The 23668-nt window shown below is 42.6% G+C and overlaps 1 protein-coding gene across 1 annotated transcript in view; it reads right to left on the bottom strand.

Annotated features, from left to right (window-relative positions):
- The window catches only part of LOC149975266 (uncharacterized), a 414127-nt gene that overhangs the window by 369973 nt on the left and 20486 nt on the right, over window positions 1–23668 (bottom strand). The gene's annotated exons all lie outside the window — the stretch shown is intronic.

The raw sequence follows: 23668 nt of genomic DNA, 5'->3' as shown, positions 1-23668 counted from the left end.
CCACCAGGCCATGCTAAATCATTCCACCAGGCCATGCTAAATCATTCCACCAGGCCATGCTAAATCATTCCACCAGGCCATGCTAAATCATTCCACCAGGCCATGCTAAATCATTCCACCAGGCCATGCTAAATCATTCCACCAGGCCATGTTAAATCATTCCACCAGGCCATGCTAAATCATTCCACCAGGCCATGTTAAATCATTCCACCAGGCCATGCTAAATCCTTCCACCAGGCCATGCTAAATCATTCCACCAGGCCATGCTAAATCATTCCACCAGGCCATGCTAAATCATTCCACCAGGCCATGCTAAATCATTCCACCAGGCCATGCTAAATCATTCCACCAGGCCATGCTAAATCATTCCACCAGGCCATGCTAAATCATTCCACCAGGCCATGCTAAATCATTCCACCAGGCCATGCTAAATCATTCCACCAGGCCATGCTAAATCATTCCACCAGGCCATGCTAAATCATTCCACCAGGCCATGCTAAATCATTCCACCAGGCCATGCTAAATCATTCCATCAGGCCATGCTAAATCATTCCACCAGGCCATGCTAAATCATTCCACCAGGCCAAGCTAAATCATTCCACCAGGCCATGCTAAATCATTCCACCAGGCCATGCTAAATCATTCCACCAGGCCAAGCTAAATCATTCCATCAGGCCATGCTAAATCATTCCACCAGGCCATGCTAAATCATTCCACCAGGCCATGCTAAATCATTCCACCAGGCCATGCTAAATCATTCCACCAGGCCATGCTAAATCATTCCACCAGGCCATGCTAAATCATTCCACCAGGCCATGCTAAATCATTCAACCAGGCCACGCTAAATCATTCCACCAGGCCTTGCTAAATCATTCCACCAGGCCATGCTAAATCATTCCACCAGGCCATGCTAAATCATTCCACCAGGCCATGCTAAATCATTCCACCAGGCCATGCTAAATCTGATGCTGCGGTTAGTGTGACGTATCTGATATTCCAAACACAGTGCTGCCCACTGAATTCAATTTACACAACTCTCTCTCTCTCTCTCTCTCTTTCTCTCTCTCTCTATCTTTCTCTCTCTCTCTCTCTCTCTCTCTCTCTCTCTCTCTCTCTCCGTCTACCTCTCTCTCTCACTTTAACTTTTCTCCTTCTCTCTCTCTCTCTCTCTCTCTCTCTCTCTCTCTCTCTCTCTCTCTCTCTCTCTCTCTCTCTCTCTCTCTCTCTCTCTCTCTCTCCGTCTACCTCTCTCTCTCACTTTAACTTTTCTCCTTCTCTCTCTCTCTCTCTCTCTCTCTCTCTCTCTCTCTCTCTCTCTCTCTCTCTCTCTCTCTATCTTTCTCTCTCTCTCTCTCTCTCTCTCTCTCTCTCTCTCTCTCTCTCTCTCCGTCATGTTAACATTGCCAAAGCAAATTAACTAGAAATTAACACAAATCTTGCTGCTGTGATGGCACACTGTGGCATTTCACCCAGTAGATATGGGAGTTTATTAAAATTGGGTTTGTTTTCTAATTCTTTGTGTATCTGTGTAATCTGAGGGAAATATGTGTCTCTAATATGGTCATACATTTGGCAGGAGGTTAGGAAGTGCAGCTCAGTTTCCACCTCATTTTGTGGGCAGTGTGCATATATCCTGTCTTCTTCTGAGAGCCAAGTCTAGGTTTGGGTCAATCACAGTGGTCAGGTATTCTGCCACTGTGTACTCTCTGTTTAGGGTCAAACAGCATTCTGGTTTGCTCAGTTTTTTTGTAAATTTTTTCCAATTCGTTAAGTAATTATCTTTTTGTTTTCTCATGATTTGGTTGGGTCTAATTGTGTTGCTGTCCTGGGGCTCTGTGGGGTCTATTTGTGTTTGTGAACAGAGCCCCAGGACCAGCTTGCTGAAGGGACACTTCTCCAAGTTTATCTCTCTGTAGGTGATGGCTTTGTTATGGAAGATTTGGGAACCGCATACTTTTAGGTGGTTGTAGAATTGAATGGCTCTCTGGATTTTGAAAATTAGTGGTTATCGACCTAATTCTGCTCTGCCTGCATTATTTGGTGTCTTACGTTGTACATGGAGGATATTCTTTCAGAATTCTGCATGCAGTCTCAATTTGGTGTTTGTCCCTTTTTGTGAATTCTTGGTTGGTGAGCAGACCCCAGACCGACCACACAACCATAAAGGGCAATGGGTTCTGTCGTGGGATAATCAGAATTTGTTGGTAACATATGTAAGATGTTTTATATTCATCAAATGTGTGTAAGTTAATTCTCATCAGAATGGTATTTTTTGTGTAATTCTGTGGTGAGGTTGCAGTTATCTGTTCTATGTCAAAACTAAGTTGCCTGGGCCGCTGAGAGGGGAGAGGTCAAAGTGTCATCATGTGTAAACATATCTTTTACTCCCTACCTTTTCTAGTGGGGAAAGAAGGGTTGCAGTGTTGTTTCTATCTTAAACTATAGCCTCACCCTCCTCTCCGTGAGTTTGTCCAGGAGTTTGTATTTAGAGTGGGTTGTATCTAAATGACAATTTGATATATTTGGGGCGGCAGGGTAGCCTAGTGGTTAGAGCGTTGGACTAGTAACCGGAAGGTTGCGAGTTCAAACCCCCGAGCTGACAAGGTACAAATCTGTCGTTCTGCCCCTGAACAGGCAGTTAACCCACTGTTCCCAGGCCGTCATTGAAAATAAGAATTTGTTCTTAACTGACTTGCCTGGTTAAATAAAGGTAAAATTTAAAAAAAAATTAAAAATTAAATATGCCTGTTGATATGGAGGATTGGTTTATGGTTCTGGGTTTGGGAAAGGAGACAAAGCTGAACGATGAGTTATGTCTATGCTGTCTGACTATGTGTGTCTTTGCTATTAATTAAATCTACCCCCACCTTTTTTGAAAATTCTGTTAAAAATCGCGCAACTTTTCAGCGTCCTGCTACTCATGCCAGGAATATAGTATATGCATATGATTAGTATGTGTGGATAGAAAACACTCTGAAGTTTATAAAACTGGTTAAATCACGGCTGTGACTATAACAGAGCGTGTGTTTCATTGAAAAACGCAAGAAAAACTGCTCTCTGAAAGCAAAAAATAATTTCCATAAGTCACTTCCACCAGTTGTTAAAGGAGAACAGAATTTAATGGAAATTTGCCTGCACTTCATACAAATTCCGCACGATGGCGCCATTGTACTAATTTTCAATCGAATTAATTGTTGGAAAATCCATCTGTCTGACCCCAAGTTTTCCAGTCTTCACCCGGATGCAGTTCAAGGAGAGATCAGATTGCATTGTTTTTGAAGTGAGGACCTATTGAAGAGACATCGCCCTGTAATCGTTTTGATAGATTATAAACGTTTACTAATACCTAAAGTTGGATTACAAAAGGATTTCGAAGTGTTTTGTGAAAGTTTATCGTCGACTTTTTTAATTTTAAAAAATTACGCAGCGTTTAAAAACGATGAATTTTTCTGAATGACACTACTTCAATACAAAGCTATTTTGGGTATATATGGACCGATTTAAACGAAAAAAAGACCCAATAGTGATGTTTATGGGGCATATAGGAGTGCCAAGAAAGAAGCTCGTCTAAGGTAATGAATGTTTTATATTTTATTTCTGCGTTTTGGGTAGCGCCGTCTATCGCAAAATCTGTTGTTTACGTGTCGAGCTGGCATTTTGGGGGGTGCATGCTATCAGATAATAGCTTCTGATGCTTTCGCCGAAAAGCATTTTAAAAATCTGACTTGCTGGCTAGGTTCACAACGAGTGTAGCTTTAATTTAATACCCTGCTTGTGAATTTTGATCAAGGTTTGAGTTTTAACGAGTACATTTAGCATTTAGCGTAGCGCATTTGCATTTCCAGGTGCCTACTTGGGACATGTGCGTCTCAAGTAGATTCAAGAAGTTAAAGGAACTCAGTTGCATTGTAAGGGGGCTCTCAGAGGATTCACTGGGAGACACTGAATCAATCTGAGAGTCACAGGGTTGTGATAGAGCTCATATAATTAAAGATGGACTTTTATAACTAACTCTGACTTGTGTGTGTGGTTTGCTCCCATGTTTTGGTAAATAGAGGAAATTTCCACGACAGTTCTATAACTGACTCAAGTATTTTTAGCCTGATCCTAATTGATATGTCAAATTTTATGTTCCTTTTGATGGCATAGAAGTCCCCTTCTTGCCTTGTCTCTCAGATTGTTCACAGCTTTGTGGAAGTTACCTGTGGCGCTGATGTTACGCTGAGGTCTGTATAGGTTTTTTGTGAATTTGTGTTTGTGGTCCTGGCAACTGGACCTTTTTTGGAACACCATTATTTGTGTCTTACTGAGATTCACCTTCAGGGCCCAGGTCTGACAGAATCTGTGAAGAAGATCTAGGTGCTACGTTAGTCCCTCCTTGGTCGGGGACAAAAGCACCAGATCATTATCAAACAGTAGACATTTGACTTCAGATTCTAGTAGGGTGAGGCCGGGTGCTGCAGACTGTTCTAGTGCCCTCACCAATTCATTGATATATATGTTGAAGAGGTTGGAGTTAAGCTGCATCCTTGTCTCACCCCACGGCCCTGTGGAAAGAAATGTGAGTTTATTTTTGCCCATTTAACCACACACTTGTTGTTTGTGTACATGGATTTTATAATGTCGTATGTTTTTCCCCCCGACACCCTTTTCCATCAATTTGTATAGCAGACCCTCATGCCAAATTGAGTCTAAAGCTTTATTGAAATCAACAAAGCATGAGAAGACTTTGCCTTTGTTTTGGTTTGTTTGTCAATCAATTAGGGTGTGCAGGGTGAATACGTGGTCTGGCGGTACTGTAATTTGGTAAAAAGCCAATTTGCCATTTTCTCAGTACATTGTTTTCACTGAGGAAATGTATAAGTCTGCTGTTAATGATAATGTGGAGGATTTTCCCAAGGTTGCTGTTGACTCATTTCCCACTGTAGTTATTGGGGTCATATTTGTCTCCACTTTTGTGGATTTGGGTAATCAGTCCTTGGTTCCAAATATTGGGGAAGATGCCAGAGCCAAGGATGATATTAAACAGTTTAAGTATAGCCAATTGGAATTTGTGGTCTGTATATTTAGTCATTTCTTTGAGGATACCATCAACAACACAGGCCTTTTTGGGTTGGAGGGTATGCATTTTGTCCTGTAGTTAATTCAATGTAATTGGAGAATCCAGTGGGTTCTGGTAGTCTTTACTAGTGTAACGGTTTTCCTCCTCTTCTGACGAGGAGCATGAACGATCGGACCAATGCGCAGCATGGTAAGTGTTCATGTTATATTTATTAAACTGAACACAAAAATAACAGAAACCACGACAAAACCGAAACAGTCCTATTAGGTGACAAAACAGGAAATAACTACCCACAACCCATAGTGGGAAAACAGGCTGCCTAAGTATGGTTCTCAATCAGAGACAACGATAAACTGCTGCCTCTGATTGGGAACCATACCAGGCCTAAACATAGAAACACAAAATCATAGAACAACACATAGAATGCCCACCCCAACTCACACCCTGACCAAACTAAAATAGAGACATATAAAAGGAACTAAGGTCAGGAGGTGACAAATAGTTGAATCTGAGATTTGTATTTGATCATGTAAATGTTTTTGCTGTTTGTTCTTTGTTAAAGGACCAAACAAATTTGAGAAGGGGGTTACCCATACATCTCGGTTTTGGATAGATAACTCTTTATGTTGTTGTTTGTTTAATGTGTTCCAATTTTCCTAGAGGTGGTTCGAGTCTATGGATTCTTCAATTACATTGAGCTGATTTCTGACGTGCTGTTCCTTCTTTTTCCGTAGTGTATTTCTGTATTGTTTTAGTGATGCACCATATTGAAGGCGTAGACTCAGATTTTCTGGGTCTCTATGTTTTTGGTTGAATGGGTTACTCAATTTATTTATAAGGTTTTTGCATTCTTCATCAAACCATTATTCAGTGTTCTTCATTTTCTTAGGTTTTCTGTTTGAATTTTTTTTAGATTTGATAGGGAAGCTGAGAGGTCAAAAATACTGTTTAGGCTTTCTACTGCCAAGTTTACACCTTCACTATTACAGTGGAACTTTATTCCAGGAGGTTGTCTAAAAGGGATTTCATTTGTTGTTGCCTAATTGTTTTTTGGTAGGTTTCCATCCTTCCATCTATAGCATTTTGTAATATTATTCAGTTCCTGAGGCTTTGATGCCTCATGATTGAGTATTGCTCTGTTCAAGTAGACTGTGATTTTGCTGTGGTCTGATAGGTGTTGTCAGTGGTCTGAGTGTGAATACTCTGAAATACTCTGGGTTGAGGTCAGTGATAAAGTAGTCTACAGTACTACTGAGCTATAAGTGTACCTACCATAGGAGTCCCACGAAGCCTACCATTGACTATGTACATACCCAGCATCTGACTATGTTGTCATAATTGTGCCTAGGGGGGCATATGGGGGAGGGAATGCTGTCACCTCCAGGCAGGTGTTTGTCTCCCTGTGTGCTGAGGGTGTCAGGTTCTTGTCCATCTGGCATTTAGGTTGCAAAAAACTAGTACATGTCCCTGGGCCTGGAAATGATTGATTTTCCCCCTTCAGGATGGAGAAGCTGCCTTCATTAAAGTATGGGGATTCTAGTGAGGGGATATAGGTAACACACAGGAGGAAATGTTTCTCTGTTGAGATAATTTCCTTTTGAATTTCTTGCCAAATGTAAAATGTTCCTGTTTTGATTCATTTAATTTAGTGAGTTAGGTCTACTCTATACCAAATTAGCATTGCCATTGGCTTGGGCTATTGTAAGAGTGGGGGTTGGGCCTATTTGCCTGCTCACGGCCTGGGCGTATGTGTGACTTCCATGTTGAGGCAGGAGGGACATAGAGCTGATCTGAGGGGGCCTAAATGGGGTGTGGGCATGGTTGACTTGTAGGGGTGTTCACTGGTTGGGTTGGGGGTGTGGATGTGGCTGGTGGTGCTTTGGTCTGGATGTAGGTCCTCTCAACGTGGGTCCTGTATGTGTAGGTCTGGGGGGGGGGGGGGGGGGGGTGTCCCGCAGGTCTGGGAGAGTGTCTTGCTTGTCTGGGCGGGTTGTCTATTGATCTGTTGCTCCTGTGAGGTGTTGGGGCTGTGGTTGAGGGCGATGTCCTTTAGGGTCTGGGCGAAGGTGGGCAATTGCTGCCTTGTATAGGTGGACCTGGTCATAGAGGCTGTTCTAGTCCAGGGTGGAGTGGTGGGCACTGCTGCCTTGTATAGGTGGACCTGGTCATAGAGGCTGTTCTAGTCCAGGGTGGAGTGGTGGGCACTGCTGCCTTGTATAGGTGGACCTGGTCATAGAGGCTGTTCTAGTCCAGGGTGGAGTGGTGGGCACTGCTGCCTTGTATAGGTGGACCTGGTCATAGAGGCTGTTCTAGTCCAGGGTGGAGTGGTGGGCACTGCTGCCTTGTATAGGTGGACCTGGTCATAGAGGCTGTTCAAGTCCAGGGTGGACCTGGTCATAGAGGCTGTTCTAGTCCAGGGTGGAGTGGTGGGCGAGGTAAACCTTTGGTTTTGAGGCACAGTCACAGGAAATACTTGGTTTACCTGCTGTGTGGTAGCAGGGTGAATGTCTTTTCATGGTAGCAGAGTGGAAGTATTTTCGTGGTAGCTGGGTGGAGATAACAACTTGTGTGTTGGGGAAAGTAGAGGAAGCTTTTTCAATCACTCCCTTGAGTGCTGTGTCCACCCTTTCCTGCTGTGCTCTCAGGTCGTTTGTGTATATGTGTATTATTATGTGACTGGGTGACCATAGTTGGTCCTCAGACAGAAGGTCTAGGGCACGCTGGGTGTTTGGACACCAGAGTTTAGACACTGTGTGGTTGGAAAAAAAATATTTTCTGGTATGTATTTCCCATTTGAGTCCATAAGGAATACACTCTGGCTTGTGTATGTCCTCAGTGGGTGTGAGGGGGGGGGGGGGTTGTCAGGAGGGCTATCAGGGTGGCTGACAGGGGGGGCTCAGAGGGGGTGGGATCCCCTGGGCTTGTGGTTCTTCGTTTGTCTGTCCTGCTGTGATGTTGAGGCTATGGTCAGGGTCTGGGGTGGACTGTTCTGCTGTGGTGTCAAGGCTATGGTCAGGGTCTGGTGTGGACTGTTCTGCTGTGGTGTCGAGGCTATGGTCAGGGTCTGGTGTGGACTGTTCTGCTGTGGTGTCGAGGCTATGGTCAGGGTCTGGGGTGGACTGTTCTGCTGTGGTGTCAAGGCTATGGTCAGGGTCTGGTGTGGACTGTTCTGCTGTGGTGTCGAGGCTATGGTCAGGGTCTGGTGTGGACTGTTCTGCTGTGGTGTCGAGGCTATGGTCAGGGTCTGGGGTGGACTGTTCTGCTGTGGTGTCGAGGCTATGGTCAGGGTCTGGGGAGTACTGTTCTGCTGTGGTGTCGAGGCTATGGTCAGGGTCTGGTGTGGACTGTTCTGCTGTGGTGTCGAGGCTATGGTCAGGGTCTGGTGTGGACTGTTCTGCTGTGGTGTCGAGGCTATGGTCAGGGTCTGGTGTGGACTGTTCTGCTGTGGTGTCGAGGCTATGGTCAGGGTCTGGGGTGGACTGTTCTGCTGTGATGTCGAGGCTATGGTCAGGGTCTGGTGTGGACTGTTCTGCTGTGGTGTCGAGGCTATGGTCAGGGTCTGGTGTGGACTGTTCTGCTGTGATGTCGAGGCTATGGTCAGGGTCTGGTGTGGACTGTTCTGCTGTGGTGTCGAGGCTATGGTCAGGGTCTGGTGTGGACTGTTCTGCTATGGTGTCGAGGCTATGGTCAGGGTCTGGTGTGGACTGTTCTGCTGTGGTGTCGAGGCTATGGTCAGGGTCTGGTGTGGACTGTTCTGCTGTGGTGTCGAGGCTATGGTCAGGGTCTGGGGTGGACTGTTCTGCTGTGATGTCGAGGCTATGGTCAGGGTCTGGTGTGGACTGTTCTGCTGTGGTGTCGAGGCTATGGTCAGGGTCTGGGGTGGACTGTTCTGCTGTGGTGTCGAGACTTTGGTCAGTGGCTGAGGTGGACTGTTCTGCTGGCTTCTCTGCAGGGGTGGCTAGCTCTCTAATGGGTTGTTCTCTGTCACATTCCACCCCCCTCACCCTCTCCTCCAGCACTCTAATCCTCTAGTGCTCTGTTCTTCTCCTGCTCCTGCTCTTTCTCCTGTTGATGTTGTCTCACCTCAGTCCAGAGTGCAGATATGTCTCTCTCCAACTCCAGCTCTCCGGGTCTGGTTGAGGGGGTGTTGTTGAGCTGGACAATTTTTGTGCTGACTGGAGTGTGTTCACCTGCTGTTCCAGGTCCACCAATCTTACCTCCAGCTGGGTGAATGTATCCTTAATTTCAATGAGGGAGTAGTACTCTGTGCAGGGAGGTTGACTTTCTGCTTGGGGTTGCTCATCTGTGGGGTTGTATAATGAAGAGGTCTGGTCTTACATGCACGGAGTGGTGGTGTCTTTCACAAGAGAGAGCTTATCCTGATGAACCATCTCTTATAGGACTCTCTCTGGCTCTATAACACAGATTGTACTCCACGACACTCACAGAGAAACAGACACTGAGAACTTGCTATGGTTGTAGGCAAATTATGTAGAATGCCCTGAGGTGAAATTAATGATTTACATAAATAGAATTAGCAAAAAATACATTTAGATACTTGTTCTTTAAAACACACACAAGATGCACACATGCAAGGGCATGTAAGTACACACGCATGCATGCACACACACAAACAGTGTGCAGGCATCACTCTCTGTCTTGGCAGAAGAGAACGTTTCAGTATTTTCTGTAGTGAGGAGTGATTTGTAATGCAGGACATGCAAATAGAGATATTGTGGGAACACATTGACCTCACATTAGAGACTGAAAGAGATAGGCACTCTACCTGAGAAGAGTGAGAGAGTGAGAGAGAGTGAGAGAGAGAGAGAGAGAGAGAGAGAGAGAGATCTCCTACCTGCCTGTTATTCCTCCCACTTCAAGGGGGACCCCTCGCGCCCCTCACTCACAAGCCCAATTAGGACTGAAGAGAAGCTCTGAAAAGTCTTCTTTCACTGTCTCTCACCTGTTTTCTTTCTTTCTCCCTCCTCCTCCAACCTTCCTCTTTCTTTTCTCACCCTCTCTGCTAGCTGCTCATTAAAACACAAAAGGGGCTAGTCACATAAAAAGGAGCCTGTTAAGCAATAACTGTCTCGCACACTCAGAACTGCCTAGACTGGCGGGGTTATAGGAGTCTGCTTCCTCTGTTTCTCTGAAGGTTTGGGCTCCTCCTCTTTTTACACGATTTGAGACATTTTGGATACCACATACTGTAAGGTTGGATGTTTAGGATGTTTAGGAAGTTTAGGATGTTATCAAAGGGCGATTACAGTATAGCCTAACACTTTTTTAAATAACCTATATACAGTGCCTTGCCAAAGTATTCATCCCCCTTGGCATTTTTCCTATTTTGTTGCATTACAACCTGTAATTTAAATTGATTTTGATTTTTATTTCATGTAATGGCCATACACAAAAATCCAAATCCAAATTGTCCAAATTGGTGAAGTGAAATATAAAAAATTACTTGTTTAAAAAAAAGTCATACAATTAAAACAGAAAAGTGGTACGTACATATGTATTCACCCCCTTTGTTATGAAGCCCCTGAATAAGATCTGGCACAACCAATTACCTTCAGAAGTCACATAATTAGTTAAATAAAGTCCACCTGTGTGCAATCTAAGTGTCACATGATCTGTCACATGATCTCAGTATATATACACCTGTTCTGAATGGCCCCAGAGTCTGCAACACCACTAAGCAAGGGGCACCACCAAGCAAGAGGCACCATGAAGATCAAGGAGCTCTCCAAACAGGTTAGGGACAACGTTGTGGAGAAGTACAGATCAGGGTTGGGTTATAAAAAATATCTGAAACTTTAAACATCCCACGGAGAACCATTAAATCCATTATTAAAAAATTGAAAGAATATGGCACCACAACAAACCTGCCAAGAGAGGGTTGCCCACCAAAACTCACAGACCAGGAAAGGAGGGCATTAATCAGAGAGACAAAAAAGAGACCAAAGTTAACCCTGAAGGAGCTTCAAAGCTGCACAACGGAGATTGGATTATCTGTCCATAGGACCACTTAAAGCCGTACGCTCCACAGAGCTGGGCTTTACGGAAGAGTGGCCAGAAAAAGCCATTGCTTCTAAAAAAAAATTAGCAGACATGTTTGATGTTCGCCAAAAGGTATGTGGGAGACTTCCCAAACATATGGAAGAAGGTACTCTGGTCAGATGAGCAGAAATGTAGCTTTTTGACCATCAAGGAAAATGCTATGTCTGGTGCAAACCCAACACCTCTCATCACCCCGAGAATATCATCACCACAGTGAAGCACAGTGGTGGCAGCATCATGCTGTAGGGATGTTTTTCATCGACAGGGACTGGGAAACTGGTCAGAATTGAGGGAATGATGAATGGAGCTAAATACAGGGAAATTCTTGAGGGAAATAGTGAATAGTTATGCACGCTCAACTTTTCAGTTTTTTTGTCATATTTCTTGTTTTTTTTCCACAATAAAAAAATAACATTTTGCATCTTCAAATTGGTAGGCATGTTGTGTAAATCAAATGATAAAAACCGCCCCAAAAAATCTATTTTAATTCCAGGTTGTAGGGCAACAAAATAGGAAAAATGCCAAGGGGGTGAATACTTTCGCAATCCACTGTAGTCTCTTGTTCAGAGGTTTGAGTAGAGAAGGTTTCCCAGTCTAGCTATGAAAAACGTTCTCTCCGAGTCCAACCATTCAGCTTTCCAAAGATGATGGAACAAAATGGCGGCCATTAAATCACTCAAAGAGTGTCTATCATATTGACAAGATAGTCAAGTGACCGCTCTAACAATGGAAATACAGTGAGCTTCAAAAGTATTGGGACAGTGACAATTCTTCATTTATTTGGGCTCTGTACTCAAGCATTTTAATTATTTAATAATAATGGGTGAGAAAGTTAGACCCACAAATATCATACGCCCCCTAAAAAACGGTGAGAGGTTAACATGTGGGGGTATGGTATTTGTGCATCTGTAACTTTCTCACTCATCATTATTCACGATTCATTTAGGATTATCCCAAATCATGGTAGGATCCACATTAATATAGAAGTGTTTAAACACATATTATATTCAGAGTTACAATAAAAGTGACTCCAAAATGACATATGTTATTTACCATTCATTTCTATTGGGCACAAAATAACATGAAACACAACCAAAACAAACAGCAAATGCATCCAACATGATTGCAGAGTCACAAGCTTGATGTAGTCATTGTGCGGTATGAATACGAGACAAAATACAGAACTTTTGACTACTTAAATCCACATAAGTGAATTTGTCCCAATGCCTTTGGTCCCCTAAAATGGAGGATCTATGCATAAAAAGTGTTGTAATTTCTAAACAGTTATGGACACCCAATATGGATGAAAATACCTTCAAATGAATGCTGACATTCTGCACATTAACCTCATAGTCATTGTATAATTGTATAAGAGGTTTGTCCTCTTTCAGCTTTCTAAAGATGATGGAACAAAATGGCTTCCATTCTGAGTCCAACCATTCAGCTTTCCAAAGATGGAACAACATTTCTAGGGAGGAAATGGCTCTTGTCAAAGTCCGAAGATGCTTTTGCAATTGACTGACGGCCAATAGTACCGGACAGGGCTATACTACAGGCAAACAGAAGATGTAAAGGCAGAGTATAGAGCCAAAATATCCCTCCATAATCTCTATGCATGTGTGTGTCTGGTACCTAGGCTAACAGCCTGTCCCCTCTTTCCATCTTTATAAAAATCATTCTAAGAGCTCAAGCTGGGCCGGAGGACCATAAAACCTTAATAGGATCCAAAACTGGATTACAGAAGTGGGAGTGAAGCACTGTAGTTAAATCTGCTCCCAAAGGCCATCAGAGTGGTGAAGGAAGTAAATGGATGTTTGTGTATGTAAAGATATTTCTGACAGTGATCAGAGCAAGAATACAGTGCAAATTACAAACAGGAAAAGACGACCAGCGTTGTCCCGCGTTATTAACAATTTACAGTACATCTTCTCCTACAACCATATGCACTCACTCAACACACTCCGAGAAAATACACTACGTGACCAAAAGTATCAAGCTCGTCCAATATCTGATTCTAAAATCATGGGTATTAATATGGAGTTGCTCCCCCCTTTGCCGCTATAACAGCCTCAACTCTTCTGGGAAGGCTTTCCACTAGATGTTGGAACATTGCTGCAGGGACTTGCTTCCATTCAGCCACACGAGCATTAGTGAGGTTGGGCACTGATGTTGTGCGATTAGGCCTGGCTTGCAGTCGGCGTTCCAATTCATCCCAAGGGTGTTCGTTGAGGTTGAGGTCAGGGCTCTGTGCAAGCCAGTCAAGTTCTTCCACACCAATCTCAACAAACCATTTCTATATGGACCTCACTTTGTGCATGGGGGCATTGACATGCAGAAACAGGAAAGGGCATTCCCAAAACTGTTGTCACATTGTGTGCTGTAGCGTTAAGATTTCCCTTCACTGGAACTAAGGGGCCCGAACCATGAAAAACAATCCCAGAGCATTATTCCTCTTTCACCAAACTTAAAGTTGGCATTATGCATTGGGGCAGGTAGCTCTCTCCTGGCATCCACCAAACCCAGATTCATCCGTCAGAATGCCAGATGGTGAAGCGTGATTCATCACTCCAGAGAACGCATTTCTACTGCTCCAAAGTCCAATGGCGTCTAGCTTTACACCACTCCAACCGTCGTTTGGCATTGCGCATGGTGATCTTAGGCTTGTGTGAGCCTGCTCAGCCATGGAAACCCATTTTATGAAGCTCCCCACAAACAGTTATTGTGCTGACCTTGCTTCCAGAGGCAGTTTGGAACTCGATAGTGAGTGTTGCAAGGACTGATGATTTTTTACGCGCGATGCATTTCAGCACTCATCAGTCCCGTTCAATGAGCTTGTGTGGCCTACCACTTCATGACTAAGCCACTGTTGCTCCTATTCGTTTCCACTTCACAATAACAGCACTCACAGTTGACGGGTGAAGTTCTAGCAGGGCAGAAATGTGACAAACTAACTTGTTGGAAAGGTGGCATCCTATGACGGTGCCACATTGAAAGCCACTGAGCTCCTCAGTAAGGCCATTCTACTGCCAATGTTTGTCTATGGAGATTGCATGGGTGTGTGCTCGATTTTATACACCTGTCAGCAACAGGTGTGGCTGAAATAGCTGAATCCACTACTTTGAAGGTGTGTCCACGTACGTTTGTATATGTAGTACCAGTCAAAAGTTTGGACACACCTACTAATTCAAGGGTTTTTCTTTATTTGTACTATTTTCTACAATGTAGAAGACATAAAAACTATAAAATAACAAAGTGTTAAACAAATCAAAATATGTTTTATTTTTGAGATTCTTCAAAGTAGCCACCCTTTGCCTTGATGACTGCACTGCACACTCTTGGCATGTTCTCAACCAGCTGCATGAGGTAGTCACCTGGAATGCATTTCAATTAACAGGTGTAGCTTGTTAAAAGTTAATTTGTGGAATTTCTTTCCTTCTTAATGCGTTTGAGCCAATCAGTTGTGTTGTGACAAGGTTAGGGGTGGTATACAGAAGATAGCCCTATTTGGTAAAAGATCAAGTCCATATTACGGCAAGAACAGCTCAAATAAACAAAGAGAAACGACAGTCCATCATTACTTAAAGACATGAAGGTCAGTCAATCAGGAAAACTTCAAGAACTACAGCCTCAAAAACCATCAAGCGCTATGATGAAACAGGCTCTCATGAGGACCACCACAGGAAAGGAAGAAATAAATGCTTCACAGAGTTCAAGTAACAGACACATCTCAACATCAACTGTTCAGAGGAGACGATGTGAATCAGGCCTTCATGGTCGCATTGCTGCGAAGAAACCACTACTAAAGGACCAATAATAATAGACTGGCTTGAACACGAGCAATGGACATTAGACCAGTGGAAATCTGTCTTTTGATCTGATGAGTCGAAATTTGAGATTTTTGTTTCAAACCGCTGTCTTTGTGAGACACAGAGTAGGTGAACATATGATCTCTGCATGTGTGGTTCACACCGTGAAGCATGGAGGAGGAGGTGTGATGGTGTAAAGGGTGCTTTGCTGGTGACACTGTCTATGATTCATTTAGAATTCAAGGCCATCATGGCTACCACAGCATTCTGCAGAGATACGCCATCCCATCTGGTTTTCTCTGTATGCCAAAGAGCCCAAAAAAAACAAATATGTCATTGTCCCCATACTTCAGTATTTCACTTGCTTTGGCAACGTAAACATGTTTCCCATGCCAATAACACCCTTTGAATTGAATTGAGAGAGAGAGAAAGAGAGAGAGAGAGAGGAGGGAGGGAGGGAGAGAGAGAGGTTTGCTCTGTGACATTCCTAAAACAACAAATATTTGGCCATCCCATTGATGCTGCTGAATACCATTCCCTCATTGTGGTGTGCTAAGAGACTGATGACACAGCTGTGTGTCTCTCTCTCCCTTCCTTTCCCTATCACAGGAACTCACACCCTGGTGTGAGGCCCACTCCCGCTGTGTTACTTCTCCACCTCAGCCACTGTGTGTGATCGATCAATAACAGTACACACTCATTCCAGCCAAACACACCCAGACATCCTCATAGGAGGGCTGAGGGGCTTTCACACACCAGTGGCCACACACACACACACACACACACACAGGAAGGGTGAAGTCATTTAACCATTACCAGCAACACACCAAGAGTGACTTCAGAAAATAAATCAAATAGCCTCGGCTTAAAACACGAGACATGCATCTACGCTATGGACATAAAGTATACGTTGCCAGATCTGTTTGTGATTTAGCCAACCCCTCTGCATGACTACAGATTTGGCAACTAGGCTAGAGATGACTGAAGAGGTCAACATAAGGAAGATGTTTATGAGCAACTGTTGGTATATTATCGCCGTGGGGATTTTCTCCAACAGCATTTCACCACGTGTTCATTTCTTCTCCAATTGGGCTTCAGCCAAGTGTCATGACCAAAAGCAACAGTGCCTCATTTGTCACGGCGGTGAACTAACATTGCCGGATGAAGAGCTCATCTCATCTTGTATCTGTTTTCAAAGCTGTTAATATCCCCATGATTGTTTCCATTAGGGTCTACAGATAGTAGAGAGGCTACAGGCTTTCCTCCCAAGTCCAATCCCTTCCTAGGTTGGCGTATGGGCCCTAGTCAAAAGTAGTGTACTATACAGGGAAAAGGATGGCATTTGTGATGCAGCCCTAATGTCCTAATGGCTTCCTATAACAGACATTCAGGAGTAACGAGAGAACGGTATGGATGTGGTAAATGCAGAGAGAGAGAGAACGGTATGGATATGGTAAATGCAGAGAGAGAAAGAGAGAGAACGGTATGGATATGGTAAATGCAGAGAGAGAGAGAGAGAGAGAACGGTATGGATATGGTAAATGCAGAGAGAGAGAGACAATGGTATTGATATGGTAAATGCAGAGATAGAGAGAGATAATGGTATTGATATGGTAAATGCAGAGAGAGAGAGAGAGAGAGAACGGTATGGATATGGTAAATGCAGAGAGAGAGAGAGAGAGAGAGAGAATGGTATGGATATGGTAAATGCAGAGAGAGAGAGAGAGAGAGAGAGAGAGAGAGAGAGAGAGATAATGGTATTGATATGGTAAATGCAGAGAGAGAGAGATAATGGTATTGATATGGTAAATGCAGAGATAGAGAGAGATAATGGTATTGATATGGTAAATGCAGAGATAGAGAGAGATAATGGTATTGATATGGTAAATGCAGAGATAGAGAGAGATAATGGTATTGATATGGTAAATGCAGAGATAGAGAGAGATAATGGTATTGATATGGTAAATGCAGAGATAGAGCGAGAAAGAGAATGGTATGGATATGGTAAATGCAGAGAGAGAGAGAGAGACAATGGTATTGATATGGTAAATGCAGAGAGAGAGAGAGAGAGAGAGAATGGTATTGATATGGTAAATGCAGAGAGAGAGAGAGACAATGGTATTGATATGGTAAATGCAGAGAGAGAGAGAGAGAATTGTATTGATATGGTAAATGCAGAGAGAGAGAGAGAGAGAGAGAGAGAGAGAGAGAGAGAGAATGGTATTGATATGGTAAATAGAGAGAGAGAGAGAGAGAGAGAGAGAGAGAGAGAGAGAGAGAGAGAGAGAATGGTATTGATATGGTAAATGCAGAGAGAGAGAGAGAGAGAGAATGATATTGATATGGTAAATGTAGAGAGAGAGAGAGAGAGACAATGGTATTGATATGGTAAATGCAGAGAGAGAGAGAGAGATAATGGTATTGATATGGTAAATGCAGAGAGAGAGAAAGAGAGAGAATGGTGTTGATATGGTAAATGCAGAGAGAGAGAGAGAGAGAGAGAGAGAGAGAGAGAGAGAGAGAGGGAGAATGGTATTGATATGGTAAATGCAGAGAGAGAGAGAATGGTATGGATATGGTAAATAGAGAGAGAGAGAGAGAGAGAGAGACAGAGAGAGAGAGAGAAAGAGAGAGAGAGAATGGTATTGATATGGTAAATGCAGAGAGAGAGAGAGAGATAATGGTATCGATATGGTAAATGCAGAGAGAGAGAGAGAGAGAGAGATAATGGTATTGATATGGTAAATGCAGAGAGAGAGAGAGACAATGGTATTGATATGGTAAATGCAGAGAGAGAGAGAGAGATAATGGTATTGATATGGTAAATGCAGAGAGAGAGAAAGAGAGAGAATGGTATTGATATGGTAAATGCAGAGAGAGAGAGAGAGAGAGAGAGAGAGAGAGAGAGAGAGAGAGAGAGAATGGTATTGATATGGTAAATGCAGAGAGAGAGAGAGAGAGAGAGAGAGAGAGAGAGAGAGAGAGAGAGGGAGAATGGTATTGATATGGTAAATGCAGAGAGAGAGAGAATGGTATGGATATGGTAAATAGAGAGAGAGAGAGAGAGAGAGAGACAGAGAGAGAGAGAGAAAGAGAGAGAGAGAATGGTATTGATATGGTAAATGCAGAGAGAGAGAGAGATAATGGTATCGATATGGTAAATGCAGAGAGAGAGAGAGAGAGAGAGAGAGAGAGATAATGGTATTGATATGGTAAATGCAGAGAGAGAGAGAGACAATGGTATTGATATGGTAAATGCAGAGAGAGAGAGAGACAATGGTATTGATATGGTAAATGCAGAGAGAGAGAGAGACAATGGTATTGATATGGTAAATGCAGAGAGAGAGAGAATGGTATTGATATGGTAAATGCAAAGAGAGAGAGAGAGAGAGAGAGAGAGAGAATGGTATTGATATGGTAAACGCAGAGAGAGAGAGAGAGAGAACAGTATTGATATGTAAATGCAAAGAGAGAGAGAGAGAGAGAGAGAGAGAGAGAATGGTATGGACATGGTAAACGCAGAGAGAGAGAGAGAGAGAGAGAGAGAGAGAGAGAGAGAGAGAGAGAGAGAGCGAGAGAGAGAATGGTATGGATATGGTAAATGCAAAGAGAGAAAGAGAGAGACATTTGTAATGTCTTTATTGTTATGAAACTTCTGTATGTGTAATGTTTACTGTTCATTTTTATTGTTTGTTTCACTTTTGTGTATTATCTATCTCACTTTCTTTGGCAATGTTAACACATGTTTCCCATGCCAATAAAGCCCCTTGAATTGAATTGAATTGAGAGAGAGAGAACGGTATGGATATGGTAAATGCAGACACTGCCCACAAAATGTGGTGGAAACTGAGCTGCACTTCCTAACCTCCTGCCCAATGTATGACCATATTAGAGAGACATATTTCCCTCAGATTACACAGATCCACAAAGAATTCGAAAACAAATCCAAGTTTGATAAACTCCCAAATCTACTGGGTGAAATACCACAGTGTGCCATCACAGCAGCAAGATTTGTGACCTGTTGCCACAAGAAAAGGGCAACCAGTGAAGAACAAACACCTTTGTAAATACAACCCATATTTATGCTTATTTATTTTCCCTTTTGTACTTTAACCATTTGTACATTGTTACAACACTTTATATATATATATATGTATATATATATATATATATATATATATATATATATATATATATATATATATATATAATATGACATTTGTAATGTCTTTATTGTTTTGAAACTTCTATATGTTTACTGTTATTTTTTATTGTTTATTTCACTTTTGTATATTATCTACCTCACTTGCTTTGGCAATGTTAACACATGTTTCCCATGTCAATAAAGCACCTTGGATTGAGATTGAGATTGAGAGAGCAAAAGAGAAGAAAAACGAAAAAAAAAACCTGTGAGAATAAAATGCTGCTGACATAGGAAATGTCACCCGTTCAGTCAGAACCCCTCCAGTTTTTACCGAGCTGCTGCTGTGTGCCGCAATGGGGCTGCTGAGCGAGAAGGTACTTGACTTGGGCAGGAGCTCACTGAAATTGAATATCAGACACCTCAAATTTTCTTCTGCTTGAGTTCCTGCACCTCCTATAGAATATTAGTGAAAAACTATTGAGGAGTTCATGCACCTAAACATTTTAATGAAAAAAATAATAAAAAAATGTAACCTTTATTTAACTAGGCAACATAAACGGTACCCTCACCCAAAATGAGTACCGGTACCTATTTCAGTTCAAATCCTGGTCTACTCCTGCTGTGGGTGTCAAAACGTCCCTCAGTGCTCAATGTCGCCGACTGTAAACCGTCCAGCTCTTTCATCTGCTGAGGGAAACTGTAGACGAGGCCTTATTGTAGCCTTAACTGGGCACGTCATATATACACACACATGATAACATACACCCTATACACACACATGAATACATACACACTATACACACACATGAATACATACACACTATACACACACATGATAACATACGCACTATATTCACACATGATAACATACACACTATACACACACATGATAACATACGCACTATACACACACACATGATAACATACGCACTATACACACACATGATAACATACGCACTATACACACACATGATAACATACGCACTATACACACACACATGATAACATACGCACTATACACACACATGATAACATACGCACTATACACACACATGATAACATACGCACTATACACACACATGATAACATACGCACTATACACACACATGATAACATACGCACTATACACACACATGATAACATACGCACTATACACACACATGATAACATACACACTATACACACACATGATAACATACGCACTATACACACACATGATAACATACGCACTATACACACACATGATAACATACGCACTATACACACACATGATAACATACACACTATAGACACACATGATAACATACGCATTATACACACACATGATAACATACGCATTATAGACACACATGCTAACATACGCACTATAGACACACATGATAACATACGCACTATACACACACATGATAACATACACACTATAGACACACATGATAACATACACACTATACACACACATGATAACATACGCACTATAGACACACATGATAACATACACACTATACACACACATGATAACATACGCACTATAGACACACATGATAACATACGCACTATAGACACACATGATAACATACACACTATACACACACATGATAACATACACACTATACACACACATGATAACATACACACTATACACACACATGATAACATACACACTATACACACACATGATAACATACACACTATACACACACATGATAACATACGCACTATAGACACACATGATAACATACGCACTATAGACACACATGATAACATACACACTATACACACACATGATAACATACGCACTATACACACACATGATAACATACGCACTATACACACACATGATAACATGCGCACTATACACACACATGATAACATACACACTATACACACACATGATAACATACGCACTATAGACACACATGATAACATACGCACTATAGACACACATGATAACATACACACTATACACACACATGATAACATACGCACTATACACACACATGATAACATACGCACTATACACACACATGATAACATACGCACTATACACACACATGATAACATACGCACTATACACACACATGATAACATACGCACTATACACACACATGATAACATACGCACTATACACACACATGATAACATACGCACTATACACACACATGATAACATACGCACTATACACACACATGATAACATACGCACTATAGACACACGTACACATGGATTTTGAGTTGTAGACATGTGGTAGTAGAGCAGGGGCCTGAGGGAACACACTTAGTATGTTGTAGATATGTGGTAGTAGAGTAGGGGCCCGTGGGAACACACTTAGTATGTTGTAGATATGTGGTAGTAGAGTAGGGGCCTGAGGGAACACACTTAGTATGTTGTGAATTCTGAAATGAATGTATTGAAATGTTAAAAAAATATATATAACTGCCTTCATTTTGCCGGACCCCAGGAAGAATGGCTACTGCCTTGGCAGCAGCTAATGGGGATCCGTAATAAACACAAATCCAAACACATCCCCCGAGCCTCTTACTGCAGCCTGGAGCCTCTGCTAACGATGTGCGAATAGTTCAATTACAAAAGGGAAAATAAATAAAAATAATGATGGGTTGTATTTACAAAGGTGTTTGTTCTTCACTGGTTGCCCTTTTCTTGTTGCAACTGGTCACAAATCTTGCTGCTGTGATGGCACACTGTGGAATTTCACCCAGTAGATATGGGATTTTATCAAAATTGGATTCGTTTTCAAATTCTTTGTCTGTGTAATCTGAGAGAAATATGTCTCTCTAATATGGTCATACATTGGGCAGGAGGTTAGGAAGTGCAGCTCAGTTTCCACCTCATTTTGTGGGCAGTGTGCACATAGCCTGTCTTCTCTTGAGAGCCATGTCTGCCAATGGTGGCCTTTCTCAATAGCAAGGCTATGCTCACTGAGTCTGTACATAGTCAAAAATTCCCTTCATTTTGGGTCAGTCACAGTGGTCAGGTATTCTGCCACTTTTTTTACTCAGTGTTTTTGTCAATTCTTTCCAATGTGTCAAGTAATTATCTTTTTGTTTTCTCATGATTTGGTTGGGTCTAATTGTGTTGCTGTCCTGGGGCTCTGTGGGGTCTATTTGTGTTTGTGAACAGAGCCCCAGGACCAGCTTGCTTAGGGGACTCTTCTCCAAGTTCATTGCTCTGTAGGTGATAGCTGTGTTTTGGAAGGTTTGGGAATCGCTTCCTTTTAGGTGGTTGTAGAATTGAAAAGCTCTTTTCTGGATTTTGATCATTACTGGGCATCGGCTTAATTCTGCTCTGCAAGCATTATTTGGTGTTTTACGTTGTACACAGAGGATATTTTTGCAGAATTCTACATGCAGTCTCAATTTGGTGATTCTAGTAGGGTGAGGCCGGGTGCTGCAGACTGTTCTAGTGCCCTCACCAATTTGTTGATATTTATGTTGAAGAGGTTGGGGCTTAAGCTGCATCCCTGTCTCACCTCCCGGTCCTGTGAAAAGAAATGTGTGTTTTCTTGCCAATTTTAACTGCACACTTGTTGTTTGTGTACATGGATTTTATAATGTCGTATGTTTTTCCCCCAACACCACATTCCATCAGGGGGGTTGTTGTGCTGGTCTGTTTTGTGGGTCTATTCTGTCTGGATTGTGTGGACTAGCTCTCTGAGCCCCACCATGTCTCTCTCCATCTCTCTCTCTCTCTCTCTCTCTCTCTCTCTCTCTCTCTCTCCCTCTCTCTCTCTCTCTCTCTGTGTCTGTGTGTCTCCCTCTCTCTCTGACCCCCCCTCTCTCCCTCTCTCTCTCTGGTAGCTGGTGGGAGAGTGGCAGTGCTGTCACTGCCCTCAGATGTGGACTCATTACGCCAGCTTACCTCAAGGTTAGAACTGAGCTGGGAGGGGATCGATCCCTGCCAGGGACACACAGGCAAACCACCGCCTCGCACAGCACAGAACGACTGAAAACAAAAATCAAGCCTAGCTGCACTTTTAAACACACACATAGGTACATGCACAAACACAGATGAGTAGCACACACACACACACACACACAGACACATGCATGCAAGGCACACACACACACACACCAGCAAAATACAGAGGGAGTAGCTTGAGAAAATAACAGTAATTAAATAGTGCTACAGTTTGGGGTGTGCAGATGATACATACACTATCAGTCCAAGTGGTTTTCTTTATTTTTACTATTTTTACTCTAATGAACTTATCTTCTACAGCAGAGTTCTCTGGGTCTTCCATTCCTGTGGCGGTCCTCATGAGAGCCAGTTTCATCATTGCGCTTGATGGTTTTTGCGACAGCACTTGAAGAAACTTTCAAAGTTCTTGACATTGTCCGTATTGACTGACCTTCATGTCTTAAAGTCATGATGGACTGTTGTTTCTCTTTGCTTATTTGAGCTGTTCTTGCCATAATATGGACTTGGTCTTTTACCAAATAGGGCTATCTTCTGTATACCCCCCTACCTTGTCACAACACAACTGATTGGCTCAAATGCATTAAGAAGGTGAGAACAGGAGGGCTTCTTAAAGAAAAACTAACAGGTCTGTGAGAGATGGATTTCTTACTGGTTGGTAGG

The sequence above is a fragment of the Oncorhynchus mykiss genome, chromosome 19, assembly GCF_057628025.1.
Source record: "Oncorhynchus mykiss isolate SJ-2025 chromosome 19, ASM5762802v1, whole genome shotgun sequence".
NCBI classification, from domain to species: Eukaryota; Metazoa; Chordata; class Actinopteri; order Salmoniformes; family Salmonidae; genus Oncorhynchus; species Oncorhynchus mykiss.
The sequence above is the reverse complement of the archived record's forward strand: the minus strand, read 5'-3'. Positions and strand labels throughout refer to the sequence as shown.